The sequence below is a fragment of the Protopterus annectens genome, chromosome 8.part0, assembly GCF_019279795.1.
Source record: "Protopterus annectens isolate FY-2018-M chromosome 8.part0, PAN1.0, whole genome shotgun sequence".
NCBI lineage: Eukaryota > Metazoa > Chordata > Ceratodontiformes > Protopteridae > Protopterus > Protopterus annectens.
In genome coordinates, this window is record NC_056741.1 from 1,206,533,622 (window position 1) to 1,206,550,012 (window position 16,391).

General features: G+C 38.7%; 1 protein-coding gene across 2 annotated transcripts in view; it reads left to right on the forward strand.

Moving 5' to 3' along the window:
- Nucleotides 1–2,668: 2,668 nt before the first annotated feature.
- LOC122809310 (guanylate-binding protein 1-like) overlaps nucleotides 2,669–16,391 on the forward strand; it is a 668,410-nt gene continuing 654,687 nt past the window's right edge. The window contains exon 1 of one of the 2 annotated variants that reach the window (XM_044080706.1): nucleotides 2,669–3,185. The gene's annotated coding sequence lies outside the window, so the exon portion shown is untranslated. The remainder of the gene's footprint in view (nucleotides 3,186–16,391) is intronic. The other variant, XM_044080705.1, reaches the window with a different exon arrangement.

Below are 16,391 nucleotides of genomic sequence, written 5' to 3' on the forward strand. Positions count from 1 at the left end.
AAATTTAAAATCAATCAAATGATGCTGGCACCCTTTCTGAACTAAATGTATTTTTGTAATGTAGTCTTTAATTCTTGTGGGTTTAGTTTTCATAATGAGATCAGTGCTGGTCAACAGCTTCTTAACATTTGAAGATCCAAACAGAAGTAGTTAGAAATTGTTAGCATCAACCACCAAACCATGGAATTATTTCCCTTGAGGTCTCTGAACTTCATGTAAGTCAGTGTCTAAATCCAAAATGTTCATATTGGTTAATATTTGTAAAACTTAACAGATTAGACATCTCATTTACTGTACAGTCTAGTGAGTGGTTACCAAGGAAGTTTGCATCTGTAGTACATTCTATATGGGAAATGAGACAGCAATCTTGTAGCCATAACCATTGTACATGATACAATGCAAAAGTAACTGTAGCATCATTTTCTTAGCATAGTTCATAAAGCATAGTTTACTTTTATTTGGACTGATAAAGTCAAATTAAACCATTTTGGCTAGGCTGGGTAGCATGATAATTGAAAAAAGAAAAGAAGATATATGTATAACAAATATTGGGGTTCTATTTCTGATATATTTCAGTGAATATCCGAAAGTCATCTTTTTTTGACAGAAATGCATGGCTGCTTTTTGTTCTGCATACATTTTGCACACCAGATGGTCCTGTGGTATTGTTTACAAGCCTCTGAAATACTTATATTCTTTAGGAATTTTGTATTAGCTCCTGCAAAGTAATCTTTAACACAGATCTTACATTAGAATTTATGACAGCAGTCTACTTTAGTAAATTTTATGCCAATATTGTTCCTGTACAGCTAGTTTTCCTGTTTTGGTTTGAACATAGAATATATTATTTATCTGGTTACCATCGTTATTTTTAGATAAAATATCTATTTTAAGGGTATTTTTCATATACAGTTTCACCATTTACTGCATTTTGTTTACTTATGACCATTTTTGCTTTAAAACTTCATTGATTTGCTAACATAATGTGGTTGGTGAGTAAAGATGTTACTTATTATGTATTTGTTCATAGGTAAGCCCCACTGGACACACCTGCCTTATTTCAGGGTGACCGGGGAGCACTGTCTAGTTCAGTGGCTTGCTCAACATAACACATTTGGTAAATGAAGGTGGAAGGAATGAACCCTGCACCCTGAGGGTAGGAAGCAGCTTATTAACAGCTCAGAGCTTTATTCATCTGAGCTAACTGCCAACCTTACTTATCACAAAGGAGTCTTTTCAGTTCATTAAATGCTGTATCTGCCTCAAGAGACCATTGCACTCTGACAGGAGTTTTTCCCTTTGTGAAATCTGTCAAAGGGCATTTTGCAAAAGCAGATGCAAGTGTTCTGCAATACTCTAGTCTAAGAAATGCCTTCTCCTTTCTCTCTTTGTAAATCGGCAGGCCAGTATTTATGGCTTCTATCTTTTCTAGCTGTGGTCTTATTATCCCTCTTTCTATTAGGTACCGTAAAAGTACTAATTCCACCACACCTAGTTTAATTTTAGTAGCATTTACTATTTACAATTCTGTCTGTTTTGTAGATTCTAAAGCAACCTACATGTTAGGTAAATGATACTCTCGGTACTTTTAATGAAATTTGGTTTTTAGATTACTGAATAAATCTTTGGTTTTACACATGTCCTGCATGACTTTTTGGAATGTATAGCTGTCCCTTTATTGATCACACACATGCACAAGGAGACTCACCCATCTACCCACACATTATTTTTAGCCTTATAGCATTTTAAGAAGAAAAACTGTGAAAATGAGACAGAAATAAGACTGAGGTTACTTCTTACTGTAAACAGTCATGCCCCTCAACTGACCAGGTTTTTGTAGACTATCCAGATTTTTCCCCAATATTTGTCTGTTCCTCATAAAAGGGATTGAAGTTGCAAAATAATGACAGACATTTGAGTTTTAGACTTTAAATCCTTTAGAAAAATGCATACTAGCACAAATCCTGTTCTAGCAATTTTTTAAGGTCATGAGAGCAATATTTATATTCTGTTCCTATTTGTTTTAGCCTTTGTCCGGATTTCTTGCACTAAGAGGTTGAGGAGTGTGTGTGTGTCTGGCTCAGCTGGCTCTGATTTTTGAGTCTTATTACTTGTCAGATGAAATCTGGTATTAATTTTGGACTTCCTAACTTTTGGAAAATACTTGTTAATGCAAAACCTGTTACAGGAAATAACTGGAGTGGCTTTCATGGGAAGTGACCTATTTGTGAGTGTGGCTCAAATAGGGGTGTGTCGTGAGTATGGTGTGGGTGGGGCTTAAGGGGCACCAGAGAACTACTTCACCTAGGGCGCCATTTCAGATAAGGCTGGCCCCACTTGCAATGATTTTAATAAAACAACCCGTTTAAATACTAGCAAACACATAAAGGGCGGAAGCATTCACAAATCATATGCACAGGGTTATTTCCATATGTGTCAATCAACAACCAGTGGGATATCCCTCTCAACTGTGCAGATTTTTGGCTCAGATTTTTGGTTTGTTCTTCGTAAAATGTTTGGTTTTCTGGCAAACCACTGGATTAATCAGAGGACTAAAGTCACTAAATAAGGATATGCATTTGAGTTTCGGTCTTCAAATCCTTTAGAAAATATATGTTAAACCATGTTACTCTTGCAACTTTCTAAACTGATATGAGCAATATTTAAATATGTCCCCATTTTTGGATATTTGGCCCGTGTTTTGCCTTACTTTGTCCAGATTTCTTGCACTAAAGAGGTTGAGCGGTATGAAGTAGGATTTTGTGTAAGCATGCCAAAAGCACGACAGTCAAAATAAGCAGGTTTAAGTATGAGAATGGAAAGCGAAACTTAACCCTAGAACAGAAAGCAGAAGATGCAAAGGCTACGAGGCTGCTCTTCACTTGTAGGCAGGATCAAGATTGATGACTCAGTCACTGTGACAATAATCAAGCCAGGCTTTTTATAACCACTACGTTGACAGAAGGCGTTGAGAATGCACCCATTTCCCTGTCAAGCACTGTAGTATAACTCCGCCAGTGTCTGTTACGGGAAGTGTTTGAGAACTGGTGGAATTATCAGCGAGAAAGAGGAAAGCTCAGCTTCCACAGAACTCCATTAAGTGAATCGAAACTGAGTTAATGTTGTCAAAACACAAAAAAAAAAAACTGAAAGGGCGCACAAAAGTAACTGACAGGGCGCTACAGGTAATAGCTTAGTATTTTAATGGAGGGGGCGACCATCTGTCTAAAGAGAAAAATAGCAATAATAATTTTCTGAAATTGCCTGGTGTACGGAAGTTTGTTGATCCGATTTGTCAGTTTTGTTTTCTTAGCGTTTCTGTGAACCCACTGCGGGGACTGTATGCTATACGCTAACTCACACCTGTGCTCTAAAGGTGGCAATTGACAGCTTTGGGTTCAAATTTTCAAATGCTTTATAAATTTTGTAGAGCTTTTACAAAGATAAAAAGTCAGCATGACTTAAATGATCAGTCACGGCACCTGTAGTGTGGAAACGTTTGGTTTGGTACTTACCTATTATAGAAACCTTCAACTTCTACTTTGCTGTACAAATTAACTTTCATTCACTTCCTTTCAGTGAAAAAGCATGCACTTTTCATATGCTTTCACAATTTTAAATGTCTTATTTCATTTAAAAACTGTTAAGAGTAATCGGTATACTAACAGCCCTTTACCGTTGAGCGTAGCCATTTCTGACAGTTAACATTACTGTTAAAACGAAGACCAGTTAATATGGGCAATCTGTGCTTTGCACATTAGTTGCGGTGGATAATTTAGCATAACTTCACCGTTTTTTACAAATATAAACAGAGCTCCTTTATCCTCCAGTGACCATCTCCTCTGTACGTGAGCCACCAGATTTGCATGTTGGTACATGTGTAACTTAACCCTTGGTTTGTAATCCCCACACTGCATCCTTGTAGTATGTTCTGTCGATTGTAAACAAAATCCAAATTATTCAGACTATTTAGTTAACAGGAAATTAAGTTTCGTGATTGGATGTGAAAAGAGTATGCTTTTTCAGTAAAAGGAAGAGAATGGCATACGGCAAAGTCTCACTTGAAGGATGCGTCTTTATTTCTTTTTTTAACCTTTCGAACGTGGTTGCGATAACGATGATACGTAAGTACCAACGTTTGCTGTTGTTTGTTATTTTTTAACATTACCACTGCAATCATACATAACTATGGTAACTGTAAATGAAATTACTATGAATAAGCAACAGACACAGCAACACCAGAACTGTATGAGGTAACTAATAAATTAACCCTCTGTCTCACCAGACACACCCTCCAAATCAGTACTCCGTTCTACGAGTGTGTGTGTGTTTGTACTCCGTTGTACGTGTACGTGTGTGTGTACACACACACATACAGACATACATGTATGTTTATGTACGTGTGTGTGTATATATATATATATATATATATATATATATATATGTATATACACACATACACGATTGTACTGCCACTTTGGGGGCGGTTTTATATCATTGTAGTGGCTTAGGAGTTTGTGTAATATCAGCTCCACATAGAAAAAACATAGTGACAGGCTGTATCAATTCATTATTTTACATATACTGCACTGTCAAATAAATGGATAAATGTTTTTTACTGTCAAATAAATGGATAAATGTTTTATTTACTGAAGTCCTTTATTTTATACTGCTGTATTGTTGGCATTTTTACTAACTGTTCATGAATGTAACACAATGATATATCTATCATCTGATGCATCACACACAATTACATTGAAGTTCTGGAAAGAGGCTTTTTTTAATTGAAATGCCAGTTCATCGCAGGATATCTGTATTGGCTTTACTGGGTGTCTGCACACTGGAGAATGGGATTCTGCTCCTTCCTTTCCATTTTGCGTTGTTAGCGTTGGTATATGTAATTAATGGGGGATGCGAGGGGATTGCCCCATCCCAATTTTTTTTTTTTTATTTAATAAGTTTTAACCATTTGTGGATGATGTAGTGTATGTCGATCTAGTGGGTGTAATGTGTGTGATACATCAGATGATATATCATTGTGTTACACTCATGAACAGTTAGTAAAAATACCAACAATGCAGCAGTATAAAATAAAGGACTTCAGTAAATAAAGCGGTGAAAGATAAGCAATAATGCCAAAGAGGGTGTGTATTATTGTGGAAATATCACCCGCCCAGGTGGATGGCCTCTAAATCCCTGGAAGGGCGTTATTTCCACAGTAACACACACCCTGGAGGGCATTATTGTGCTTAGAGAATGGGCAGAGCAGAAATGGTTGGGGAGAGGCGGATTCGGACCAAGAGATGAAAGGTTGATGTTGGGGCCCGGGATGGGGGACTGTGTGCATGTTGGTTTGCAGGGTCTATTTGGTCTGTGGGAGGGACAGACAGATGTAGGTTTTGTGAACAGAGTTGGAGACAGTTGAGCATCTTGTTGCTGGTTGTGATATACTTGTGGCGGGGGGGACTGTGTGCTGGGGGGCATAGTGGTGTGGCGGGACTGTTGCTCTGGGGATTGTGCAAGCATTGTAGTGTTGAAGTGGCTGGGGGGCTCTGGAGGCATGGGCCACAAGGCATTGTAGAGGATGTAGGGGTTTCTGTCATATGGGATCACTCATTGCCAGCAGTTTGAGGATGGATGCAGGAAAGGCAGGTGTAGCGGTCCATGGGGGAGGACGGGGGTGGCGTTGATCGCTGGAGTTGCTGCATCCAGTAAGTGTGGTGTCTTCTGATCAGAGAGACGCAAACTCATGGAATGTCGGGGTTGTGGGCGGGGGCGGTGTGGAGGAGGGACACCCAGACAGTTCCAGTAGTAGTAAAGGAGACGGATGTTATAAAAAAATAATTTGTACTTAAATATATTACCGATACATGTTATTCCATACGGATTGCTGGGGGGGGGGTCATTGCTGGGCACATTGTGGGTGCTGCGGGGGCACCCTTCTGTCTGGCATCGGGGACTGAAGCGGTGCTGATTTCATGGACTTTGGTCGTGCTTTGACTTGGGAGTGGGGTCCATTCCTGTCGTGGTATTGGAAACCTAAAAGACTTGGAGTAAATAAAGGTGAAAGTTAACTGTACAGCAGTCATTAAAAGGAGATATCCTTGCTGGGGAGGGGACACTTATCTTCAGAATAGTTACTGGCTAGCTGACAGCTTACTTTAGATCTCAGCACTAAGCCCTTCACTTTTGCAGGACATGATAAGTTTTTTTTTCTCTGAATAGGTATTGACATTTTGCAATCTGGTGTGTTTCTTCGTTGCTACAGGTAGTGTGGTTTAACTGGTAGCCTGCTATCTAAATTATGTAAACCTGTGCAGCAGGTGACAAGGGCCAAGCAAATAACAGAAGGCTTAATGTAGCTTATAGCAAACAACAACTACTGTGGAATGCCGAAAACAAAATAAGAAGGCATAAAGAAGGATACTAGTTCATGAACTGAAATCCCTCTTAGCCTTTTTTTATTTAGTGCAGTTTAGTAGTTTAAACACATTAGCCAAGTTTATTGCCTGATGGGCTGCTGTGGTGCAGCGGTTAGCATTGTCACCTCACAGCAAGAGGTTCTCCCGTTCGATTCTCGGCTACAGCGCCTTCTGTGTGGAGTCTACATGTCCTCCTCGTGGTCGAGTGATGTTAAGACATGCAGTTAGGTGTGTGCATGAATGGGCGTGCCTTCTTTGAAGGTTGGGCATCGGGCTGGCAACTCGGCACCGTAAAAAAAATCCACTGCCAATCATTAGCAGACAGGAGTTCCGCTGTGATGACCCCTAACAGGGAAAAGCCAAAAGAAGCCAAGCCATTACCGTATTATTTTTTTATATATTCTGATGTAAAATTGTTCCTCCACCTAATGTTTCAAACTTGCTGTAGTATATGTGGTGTTGGAGGAAGCATTTTACATCCAAAATCTAGCACTTCAAAAAATATCCAGGTATTTATTTTTTGGTCCCTTACTAAAATGTCTGGTTTGTTGGCAGTCATTGGAGACTGAAGTTACTAAATGAGGTACTTTTCCGTTATCGGAGCAACAGCTGTAATGAGCTATTGGAAGATTAGCACGCGGTCGCACAGATTGCTCTGCTGCCGCTAATGTTGGAACAGCCCTCAGTTTTTCTGACAACAGATTTCCACTTCAGTTTGTGGACCAAAAAAAGGAGTAAGGACTATTTTCAAACTAGTGTATCCCGTTTGCATTCTAAGTCCCTTACTCTTGCACCACAAAGAGGGACATCAGCGAAGGGGACGTGCTTCTCATAAAGCAGGCAATGTAACGTTGCTAAAAGTCTGCAACCCTTGACTCCTTGTTCCAACTAACTACCTAAATTCGTCGTACTTTCTGTTTGTTGTAAAATGCAGAAGAGAGTAGCCAACACAAAACACATGTGTACCATTTTGTGTTTGGTAATTGCTGTTACAAAGGTGGAAGGTTGTCAGGTCATATCGAATCGCCCTGTTGCCTGACAAAGTTTGTCTCCGTATACTTGCACAACATGGTTTGCCACTGGGTGGTTATCCTAATGCTGTTTGTAATGATCCTGCCGTTGATAATGCACAGAAGTACTTTCCAATTACTAATTTACTAAATCTTGTTACTGGGCATATTTCCTGCTACTGGCAGCAGTGCTAAAATAATGGTACCTGCTAAAGTCCGGGGACGGGAGCATTAACAACATTAGGTAAGGTTGCTGTAAAACATTTCCTGCTAAATGAAGTGTGGAAATCATCTTCCTCTATATAACAGTGAAAACGTAATGTTATGGATCATTGCGACTGCATGCTAACCTTCCAATAGCTCATTACATCTGTTGCCCTGATAACTGAAAAGTACCCTAAATGACATACATTTGAGTTTCAGACTTTTATGTCCTTCAGAAAATTCATGCTACACAAATACTTAAATACTTTATTTAAGCAAGTTTATATTTTTATATCAGCAATAATTAAAATGTGTTCCTATTTTTGAGCCTTTGTTCTCCCATTATTTTAGGGTTTATCCAGATTTCTTCGGCTGAAAAGTCCAGAGGTATGCAAACCTCTTTACTGTTGCTGCTGGCAGTTGTCAATCTCAATCATTCACTCTCTCTCTCACACACACACACACACACACACACACACACACACACACACACACACATGCACCCACCTACCTCTGCTTCAGTAAATGCATGCTAACACAAATCCTAATTGAAGTAAATTTGTGATTTTGTAACAGCAACTTTTAAAATATGTTCCCATTTTGAGCCTTTGTCCCCCATTTATTTTAGGCTTATCCAGATATCTTGAGCTAAGAGGTCTAGAGGTATGCAAACCTCTTAAACCTCTTAACTGCTGCTGCTGCTGACAGGAATCGCTGGATGGCTCTCTGTCTCTCTCATGCCAGACACACACAGACACACACACACACACACAGTCTCTTCTGTTTTTTTGCATGCAGTCATCCACACACACAGACAAAAACTTAAACTCGCACACGTTTTTTCTATTTCATTTTATTTTTTTACACTGGCTAAACAGCAAAAACGCTGTTTAGCGGGTGTAAAATAATGGATCAATTGATCTCTGTGACTCTCATACACACATAAACACTCACATGCAGACATAAATACATACATAAACATACCTTTTTTATTTTAATTTTTCTTCTTTTTTTATTTTACATGTGCTAAACAGCAAGTTGCTTAGCGAGTGTAAAATAATGGCGGCAGTTAGGGTGTTTCAGTCTGAGCTCCACTGGAGCTTTTAATGTTGCCGTGAAGTGGCAGACTCACTTTTAAGTGGGCATTATCTGTAGATTAACACCCTGCTGGAGAATGGTCATTCTCCAATCAGCATGCACTCCACAGGTTGCCCATTCTCTAATCATAGATAAGTGAAGTACTAGATTAGCTGTCGTTGTGGGCCATTTTAAGTTTAGCCAAATTCCCTCTCAAAGATGAGAATCAAACTCTGTACTGTAATATCTGTGAGGCAAATAACGTAGGCATTATACCAACCACCACTCGTGTGTGTGTTTGTGTTTGTGTATATATGTATGTGTGTGTGTGTGTGTGTGTGTGTGTGTGTGTGTGTGTGTGTGTGTGTGTGTGTGTATATATATATATATATATATATATATATATATATATATATATATATATATATATATATATATATAGGTCTACTTCACATGACTGAACTCAAAGTACTGAATTTCATTTGACTGAGACCACAATACCTAATTTTGAAAATACTGAAAACTCATTTGACTGACTCTCATTACATTGCTAAATTTCAAAATACTGAATTTTAAGCCATAGATATGCACACTTTCAACGCTAACGACTAACTCTTTCCATAACTTAAAAACTGCATACTTACCCTCTTAACAGAAACCAGACAGTATAAAACCAAACTAGATGAGGGGCTATGTCACCCACACCTTACAATGTGAGGGGCTTTGCCACCCACGCCTTCCAATGTGGGGGGCTGTACCCCCAACTATATATATATTCTGACATTTGGCACTTTAAGTTACAGTAATATTTTTTTTTTTTTATCACAAGCAAGTCACAGGTGAATGTGTTTTCAGTATTTTGAAAATTAGGTATTGTGCTCTGAGTCAAATGAAATTCAGTATTCTATGTTTTCAGCCACATGAAGTAGACATATATATATATATATATATATATATATATATATATATATATATATATATATATATATATATATATATATATATTTATATATGTGTGTGTGTGTGTGTGTGTATGTATATGTGTATGTGTATATATATATATATATATATATATATATATATATATATATATATATATATATATATATATATATATATATATATATATTTGTGTGTTTGTGTATGTATATTAACCAATGAAAGACGTGATCTGACAGAGAAACCATTTAGTAAAAACTACAAGAAAGCCCCAGTAAAGCTAGAGTTTTCACTGTGTGTTCCTGTAGTGAAGGCCCGTGTTATATATGCAAATGACCCCTTAAGGACATACCAGTGTTTCAGCTACATGGCTTCTGAATGCCCACGACGGTTTACTTTTTTTAAGTCTTTGGAGTGCATTCAGGCCAATAAAGTCAAACCTCACTAGCTGTATAAATCCCACATTTTGCCTTCTTTCTATGTTCAGAAAGACAACTTAAGTGGATTATTTGGCCATATTTTAGAAGCATAGAACAAGCCTGATGTCCATAGCCCTAGGGTAACTACATAACATCGAAACAAAATAATAAAAAGGTCATATAGATAAATCGTTTAGTAAAAACTACAAATTAGACCTAGCAAAGCAAGAATCTACACACACACACACACACACACACGCTTCTCTCTCTCCCTCCCCTATACACATGCATGACCGCATGTAATATGTTTTTTAAGTTATTCTCCTCTGTTGCTTCTAAACAGAAATGTAAATTGCTGACACTTAAACAATAGAACAAACTGACTCTGTAAACAGTCTTCTGGGATGGGTAATCTAGTGTATGCCAGCATTTGTAAAGTCTTGTGCAAGTGCAATAATAATAATAAAAATAAAAACATACTTTTCGGGTGCAAAACACGTTACACCAGTATGGTTCCTCAGCTAAGTCTATAATCTAAGTTGGCATGGTGGTGAAAGCTGCTGTACTTATAGGGCATTAGTGACTGAAATGCATGGAAACATGTATGTGTGAAATGTTACCCAAGGAGTCTATGCTAAGGAAAGCACAAAATGGTTAATTTGCTTAGAAGTGACTAAACTATTTTTTTTCTCCATAAAATTACAGCTGTGTAAATCTTTTGGAGTCATGCCTCTCAACCTCTTAGCCCAAGAAATCTGGACAGAGACAAATTATGGAGGGATAAAGACCCAAAAATAGTGACAGATTTTAAATATTGCTATTATAAACATAAACATTTACCAAAATAGCAGGTTTTGAAGGGTGGCCATGGTAGTGCAGCAGTTTCTGTTGCCACCTTGCAGCAAGAGGTTCTCTGGTTCAATTCTTGGCTGGGGTGCTTTCAATGCAGAGTCTGCATGTCTTCCCTGTGGTCGCGTGAGTTTTCTCCGGGTGCTCCGGTTTCCTTCCAAAGACATGCTCTAGGTGGATTGGGCACTCTAAATTGGCCCTAGCTGTGACTGTGTGCATGTGTTTGCCTTCTGTGGAAGGTTGGATGCTGGCCTAGGAACTCGACAACGTAAAACTCCATTGCCAATCGTTCCACGGACCATTGTTACGCTGTGCCGATCCCTAACCGGGAAAAGCCAAAAGGAGAAGAGAAGGCAGCTTTTGCATTAACATACATTTTCTAAAGGATATGAATACTGAAACTCAAATGTCTGTCATTATTTAATGACTTCGGTTCTCACGGATTTGGCAGAAAATCACAAATTTTATGAGGAATGGACCAAAAATATGAGCAAAAAATGTGGACATTCTGTAAAACTCTGGACAGTTAGGAGGGCAGTTTGGAGTCTGTACCCTTCCTTAAATCAGCAAATGGTAAAAGCAATGCTTTTGTTTTCACAAGAGTTTCTTAACTCATAAAATGCAGAAAAGTTTATTTATTACGTAATTAACATTGAATAAACAAAGCATGCAGGAAAGCCATGTATTTTGACTTTCCACACAAATTATAATACATGTTAGGTTTCAGCCACAGACTTCATTACCACTAATACATGAACAATACGTGGGCTAAGTCTAGGTTATATTGGTATTTACTCATGTCTCATAATGGTTTGTTGATAAAGGAAATGTGTTTTTTAGTGCTGCATGTTTGTATGGCATTTTAGTAAATGTAGTGGGGTAATCAGTTCTTATTTAATTTAGCTAAAGTGCTGCACAAAGGGGGGATGCTGTGATAACCATATGGCTGACATTCTTGTACTTACAAGTCAATATACTAGATTTAAAGCAAGCCTAGCTACAAAGAAAGAATTCAATAGGTATGATTATGTTTACATTTGCCTAGTCAGTATTTTAGCAAAAAATGCATTTTTAGCAGTAACGTTTACATTTTATTTATGTTATTAAATTAGTGCTGGTTGAATATGGTGGATATTTGGGTTTGTCACTCTGCAGCAGTCATTATGTGGTCTCACTCTAAGATTGCGTCTAGAGTTGACCATGTATCATGCAAATTTAATTTCACAACAGATACATTTTTTTATAGGCTGTGACTAGCTGTCTTTCAACTTCATAACTCATACTACCATATAATATACAATTTTGCATTTTCATTAAGGTGTTACGACTGAGCGTCCAGTAAGAACTACTGTGTTATTGTTTGAGAAATGTTTGAAAGAGGACTCTTGAAGGTTGAAAGGTGAATCACATTTAGTAAATTACTTTTAACAGTAGAATCTTATTGGTCAAATCAGAGAAGCATTGGGCTGAGAATAGTACTTGGAAGTATGATAAAAAAGGGCAACAGAGACATTTTGCAAAGAAAAATCATGCTGCTGGAAATCTTCTTACTAGTTCTTATTCATAATCCTCTGAATAGACTACCAGACGTGTTCAACAAAGATTTGATGTTTATCCTACTAATATGTTCAAGTAACTGTATAATAAAGGCAAGACATACTGGTGATTGCCTGCCAAAGTCTCTTCCTGTGTACTCGTACTTTTTATCTAGATGAAACGTGAGCATGCTTTGGGTGTTGTTCATTTTTCTACTGCATATTTAAACTAGGAAAGAAACCAAAGCTGTGTCTTTTGTGAGTTGCGCAAAAATTAGATTTTCTGCATCCTCCCATCTTGGTGGTGTTGTGTTCTTAAACTCACTGTCTCTCAGTTGTCGGACCCTTATGTTAGTTTGACTAAATAAGTCTTTCCCTTTCCTCTTTCAGTGGCTACTGTCAGTAGGTACAAAATTATCATTTTGTGAAGTCACTCCCTCCCTCTTAACTTAAGCTGTTTCAATGTATTTGCCCTCCCACAGTATTCCATAGAGTCAGAATACTGAGTGCCCACCTCCATCCAATCCAGCTTTCTCTTTTAACTCCCCTTAGACTGCTAAAGCTTGAGTTATTCCCTCTTTCATATCTTGCTAACTACTTGGGGCAGACTGCAGCTCTTAGGATATCAACCCATTGTATCTGTATTACCTTTTAAAATCTATAATATTTGGTCCAAAACCACCAGTCATTGGAGGTTCCACATTCCACTTCTCAGTCATCTTGGGATTAGTGCTTTTGTTTTACTACTGGTGAGAGAAGGAGCATAGGGGCATTATTTTTTGGAGACTGCTGATCACCAGAAAGCTTGATAACTGCTTCATAGAACCCATCTTGGAGTTTGTGTTACTGATATGCTCCTGATGAGAGAAAAAAGAAGAGAGTCATTTATTCCCATCTTTCTCTGATTGGGCAATAAGTGTCTGTGTGGGACCTTCCTCATTGGTCTGGTTGCTGTTAGCGGCATCTTCCAGGAAAACACTACAGCATATCTATGGACCCCTGCATCATCTGTGATGAGTGTGTTGATTAGCAAAGAGCCTGTGGCCTACTTCTTATCTTGAGATTAATGCTACTTTTTTGCGTCTGGTGAGAGAACAAAAAAGGAGCATTTAATCCCAGCAGTGTCAAGCTGTGGTGAGGCCAGCATTTGTAGTAGCCAATTAGGTGGATCCCTTCTACTCATCATTCTTGACCAAATTAATTCATTCTTTTCAACAAGTACTTCTCGATTAGCTACTGCCTAACCTAACTTTAGACTATATCTGTAAATAATTCATCCATAAATCTTCAGGGTCTACAGTGGCTGTTTCCCTTGAGTGTTTGTCAGTACCCTGTTAGACACAGGCACCTTGAGTTGACATTTTCCGTGTAAAAGTACCCTTGAAATTTCACCAGTACCTGGTTGCACACAGGGCAGCTAGTTTGTGCAGTGACGAGCACTGCCCCCAGAGTTGTGAACCAGTTACTCCTGACATTAATCTATATTGTCACAGCAACAGTCTAAATAATAGAAAGGGCCGGTTGCCATGGATATGAACTGCTCCCCATCTTCTCTGACAACTTGGTAGCTATGAGCATCCTGTGGCAGTGTAGAAAACATTTCATTTTCACTGGTAACCATTGGATTATCATAGTCCATGTGAGTATAAATGTCCTGAGACGTATCTCCCTAGACTATGTGAAGAGAGAGATATGCTGGAACTCTTGGACTGTGCCTCCCAGGCTGGTATGCGCCTAGTGTTGAGCAGCAGTCTACCTTCTCCAAGAATGATGCCACAATATAAACAGAAGATAACTGACCAATAATTAATTTAGGTTTTTGTGTCATTCAAAGGGGAGTACAGTATTTGTTAGCATGGAAGTAGATGCTTAACAGACCACACTGCTTTGCACTGCACTTTCCCCTCTAGTCTTTCTAATATTGGCTAAAACTTTGACCACCCTCATAATGCCTTTTTAGGCATTGCCAAACAGATAAACCTTCTAACATAGTAAAACTAACCCAAGAAAATCTAAAGGTGTTCCTGTTCAATGGCAGGAGTCCAAACAATAAACTCCACTCTCTAAAAGCAGTACTAACCCTGGAGAATGCAGATGTCTGTTCAGTTACTGAGACATGGTTTAAAACCAGGAGAGAACCCCCTTCATTGTAGGGCTATAATGCCATTCACATGTTTAGACCATCTACTGCACAAGAAGGGAGAAAAGGTCAAGGTTTCTTGATTTACATGAAAAATAAATATAACTCAATGCTGGTCAAACAAGGCAATGTACTTGAGCTTCTCCATGTTCAAATCACAACAGGCAAAATCCCATACCACTTTTTTGTAAGGTATTTATGACCTTGGAAACTCATAACACATATTTAAGCTTACTTACAGTCACCATCCAACCTAATTTCATATTCATGGGTGACTTTAATTACCCCAGTATTAATTAGGAGTCCTATATAATGCCAAACATGCAGACACAGAAATTCATGGATTTTGCAACACAAACTCTCTGGACCAGAGTGACAGTACACTAACCATGGGCACAAACATAATGGATCTGATCCTCATTAATATTGTAGACTGCTGCACACCACCTAGTTTAATGTGCTGTCTGTTAAGGTAAAAACACAAAAACTGCCCCATTTGAAGAAAAAATAAACCTTGAACACCAGCTAACCCTGAAATGGTCAAGAACTATTCTAAGGCTCTTTCTGCTATTAAGTGATAATCTGGCAACATTTCAAGCCTCTCTAAACCCTGAAAACATTGCTGCCTGCATGGAACTGTTTAGCGAAGTCATATATAAGCATGTAGAGGCAGCCAGACCCAGCAGGAATAAGTACAAAGCTAACTAAAAAAAAACAAGCCCTGGTGGAATCACAACATCAGTAGGCTGTAAAACAGAAGGAAGAAAACTGTGGCAAAAATTAGGAAACATAGCATCCAGTGGGATAAAAATGCTCTCATTCACCTAAACAAACAACTCAGAGGACAAATAAAGTATACTAAAGCCAAGTTTGAGGTAAATCTGACCTCCCAGGCCAAAGGACCATCAGAAGGTATTCTTTAGATACAGTATGTCTGCAGCTTGTAAGGCAATACACAATTGTGTGCAGAGCTCACTGTTAATGGAGCCACCTACACTGAGCCAGAAGATATAGCAAACATAATGTCAAGCAAATTCAGCTCTAACTTTATCCTTATTACCCCCCAGCCCCACCTCAGGAAATACCATATAATATATCTCCCCAACTATCAATACAGAATAGGTCTTCAGTGCTCTGTCAGAGGCCAAGCACATTGCATCAATTGGTCCAGACAGTGTCCCATGCCGCCTTCTAAATTGCATGAAATATGATCTGTCAGAGGCTCAGGAATTACTGTTTAACTGTAGTCTCCAAACAGACTTTATTCCTCATGAATGGAGAATAGCAACTGTCATCCCTCTGCACAATGGTGAGCCATCTATGGAAACTACAGAACCATAAGTCTCGTCAGTCGAATATGCAAAACCATGTAAAGAATAATCATGGAAATGATCAATAATCACATAGGAAACTTCCAGACATTGGGCCCAACCTAGTTTCATTTCATCAAGCACAAGTCATGTCTAATACATTTGGTGGACTTCTTTGAGAAGGTCATCAAAGCAACAGACAAGGGCAGAATGATTCACACTGCTTACCTTGACCTGGCCAAGGCATTTGATAACATACCCCACCCAGGAATTGTTGACAAACTCAAGAGGAGAGGTATAAACCCTTATGTCACCTGGTGGTTAGCATCTGGCTCACAGACAGAACCCAGGAAGTTAGAGTTGGGGAGTCCACCTCTACAAAAAGGCCAGTCACCAGTGGAGAATCTCAGGGACCTGTCCTGTGACCACTCCTTTTTGGTATCTATTTCCCTGAAGTCTAGGTCAATGTCAAGGGCCTCTGGCTGA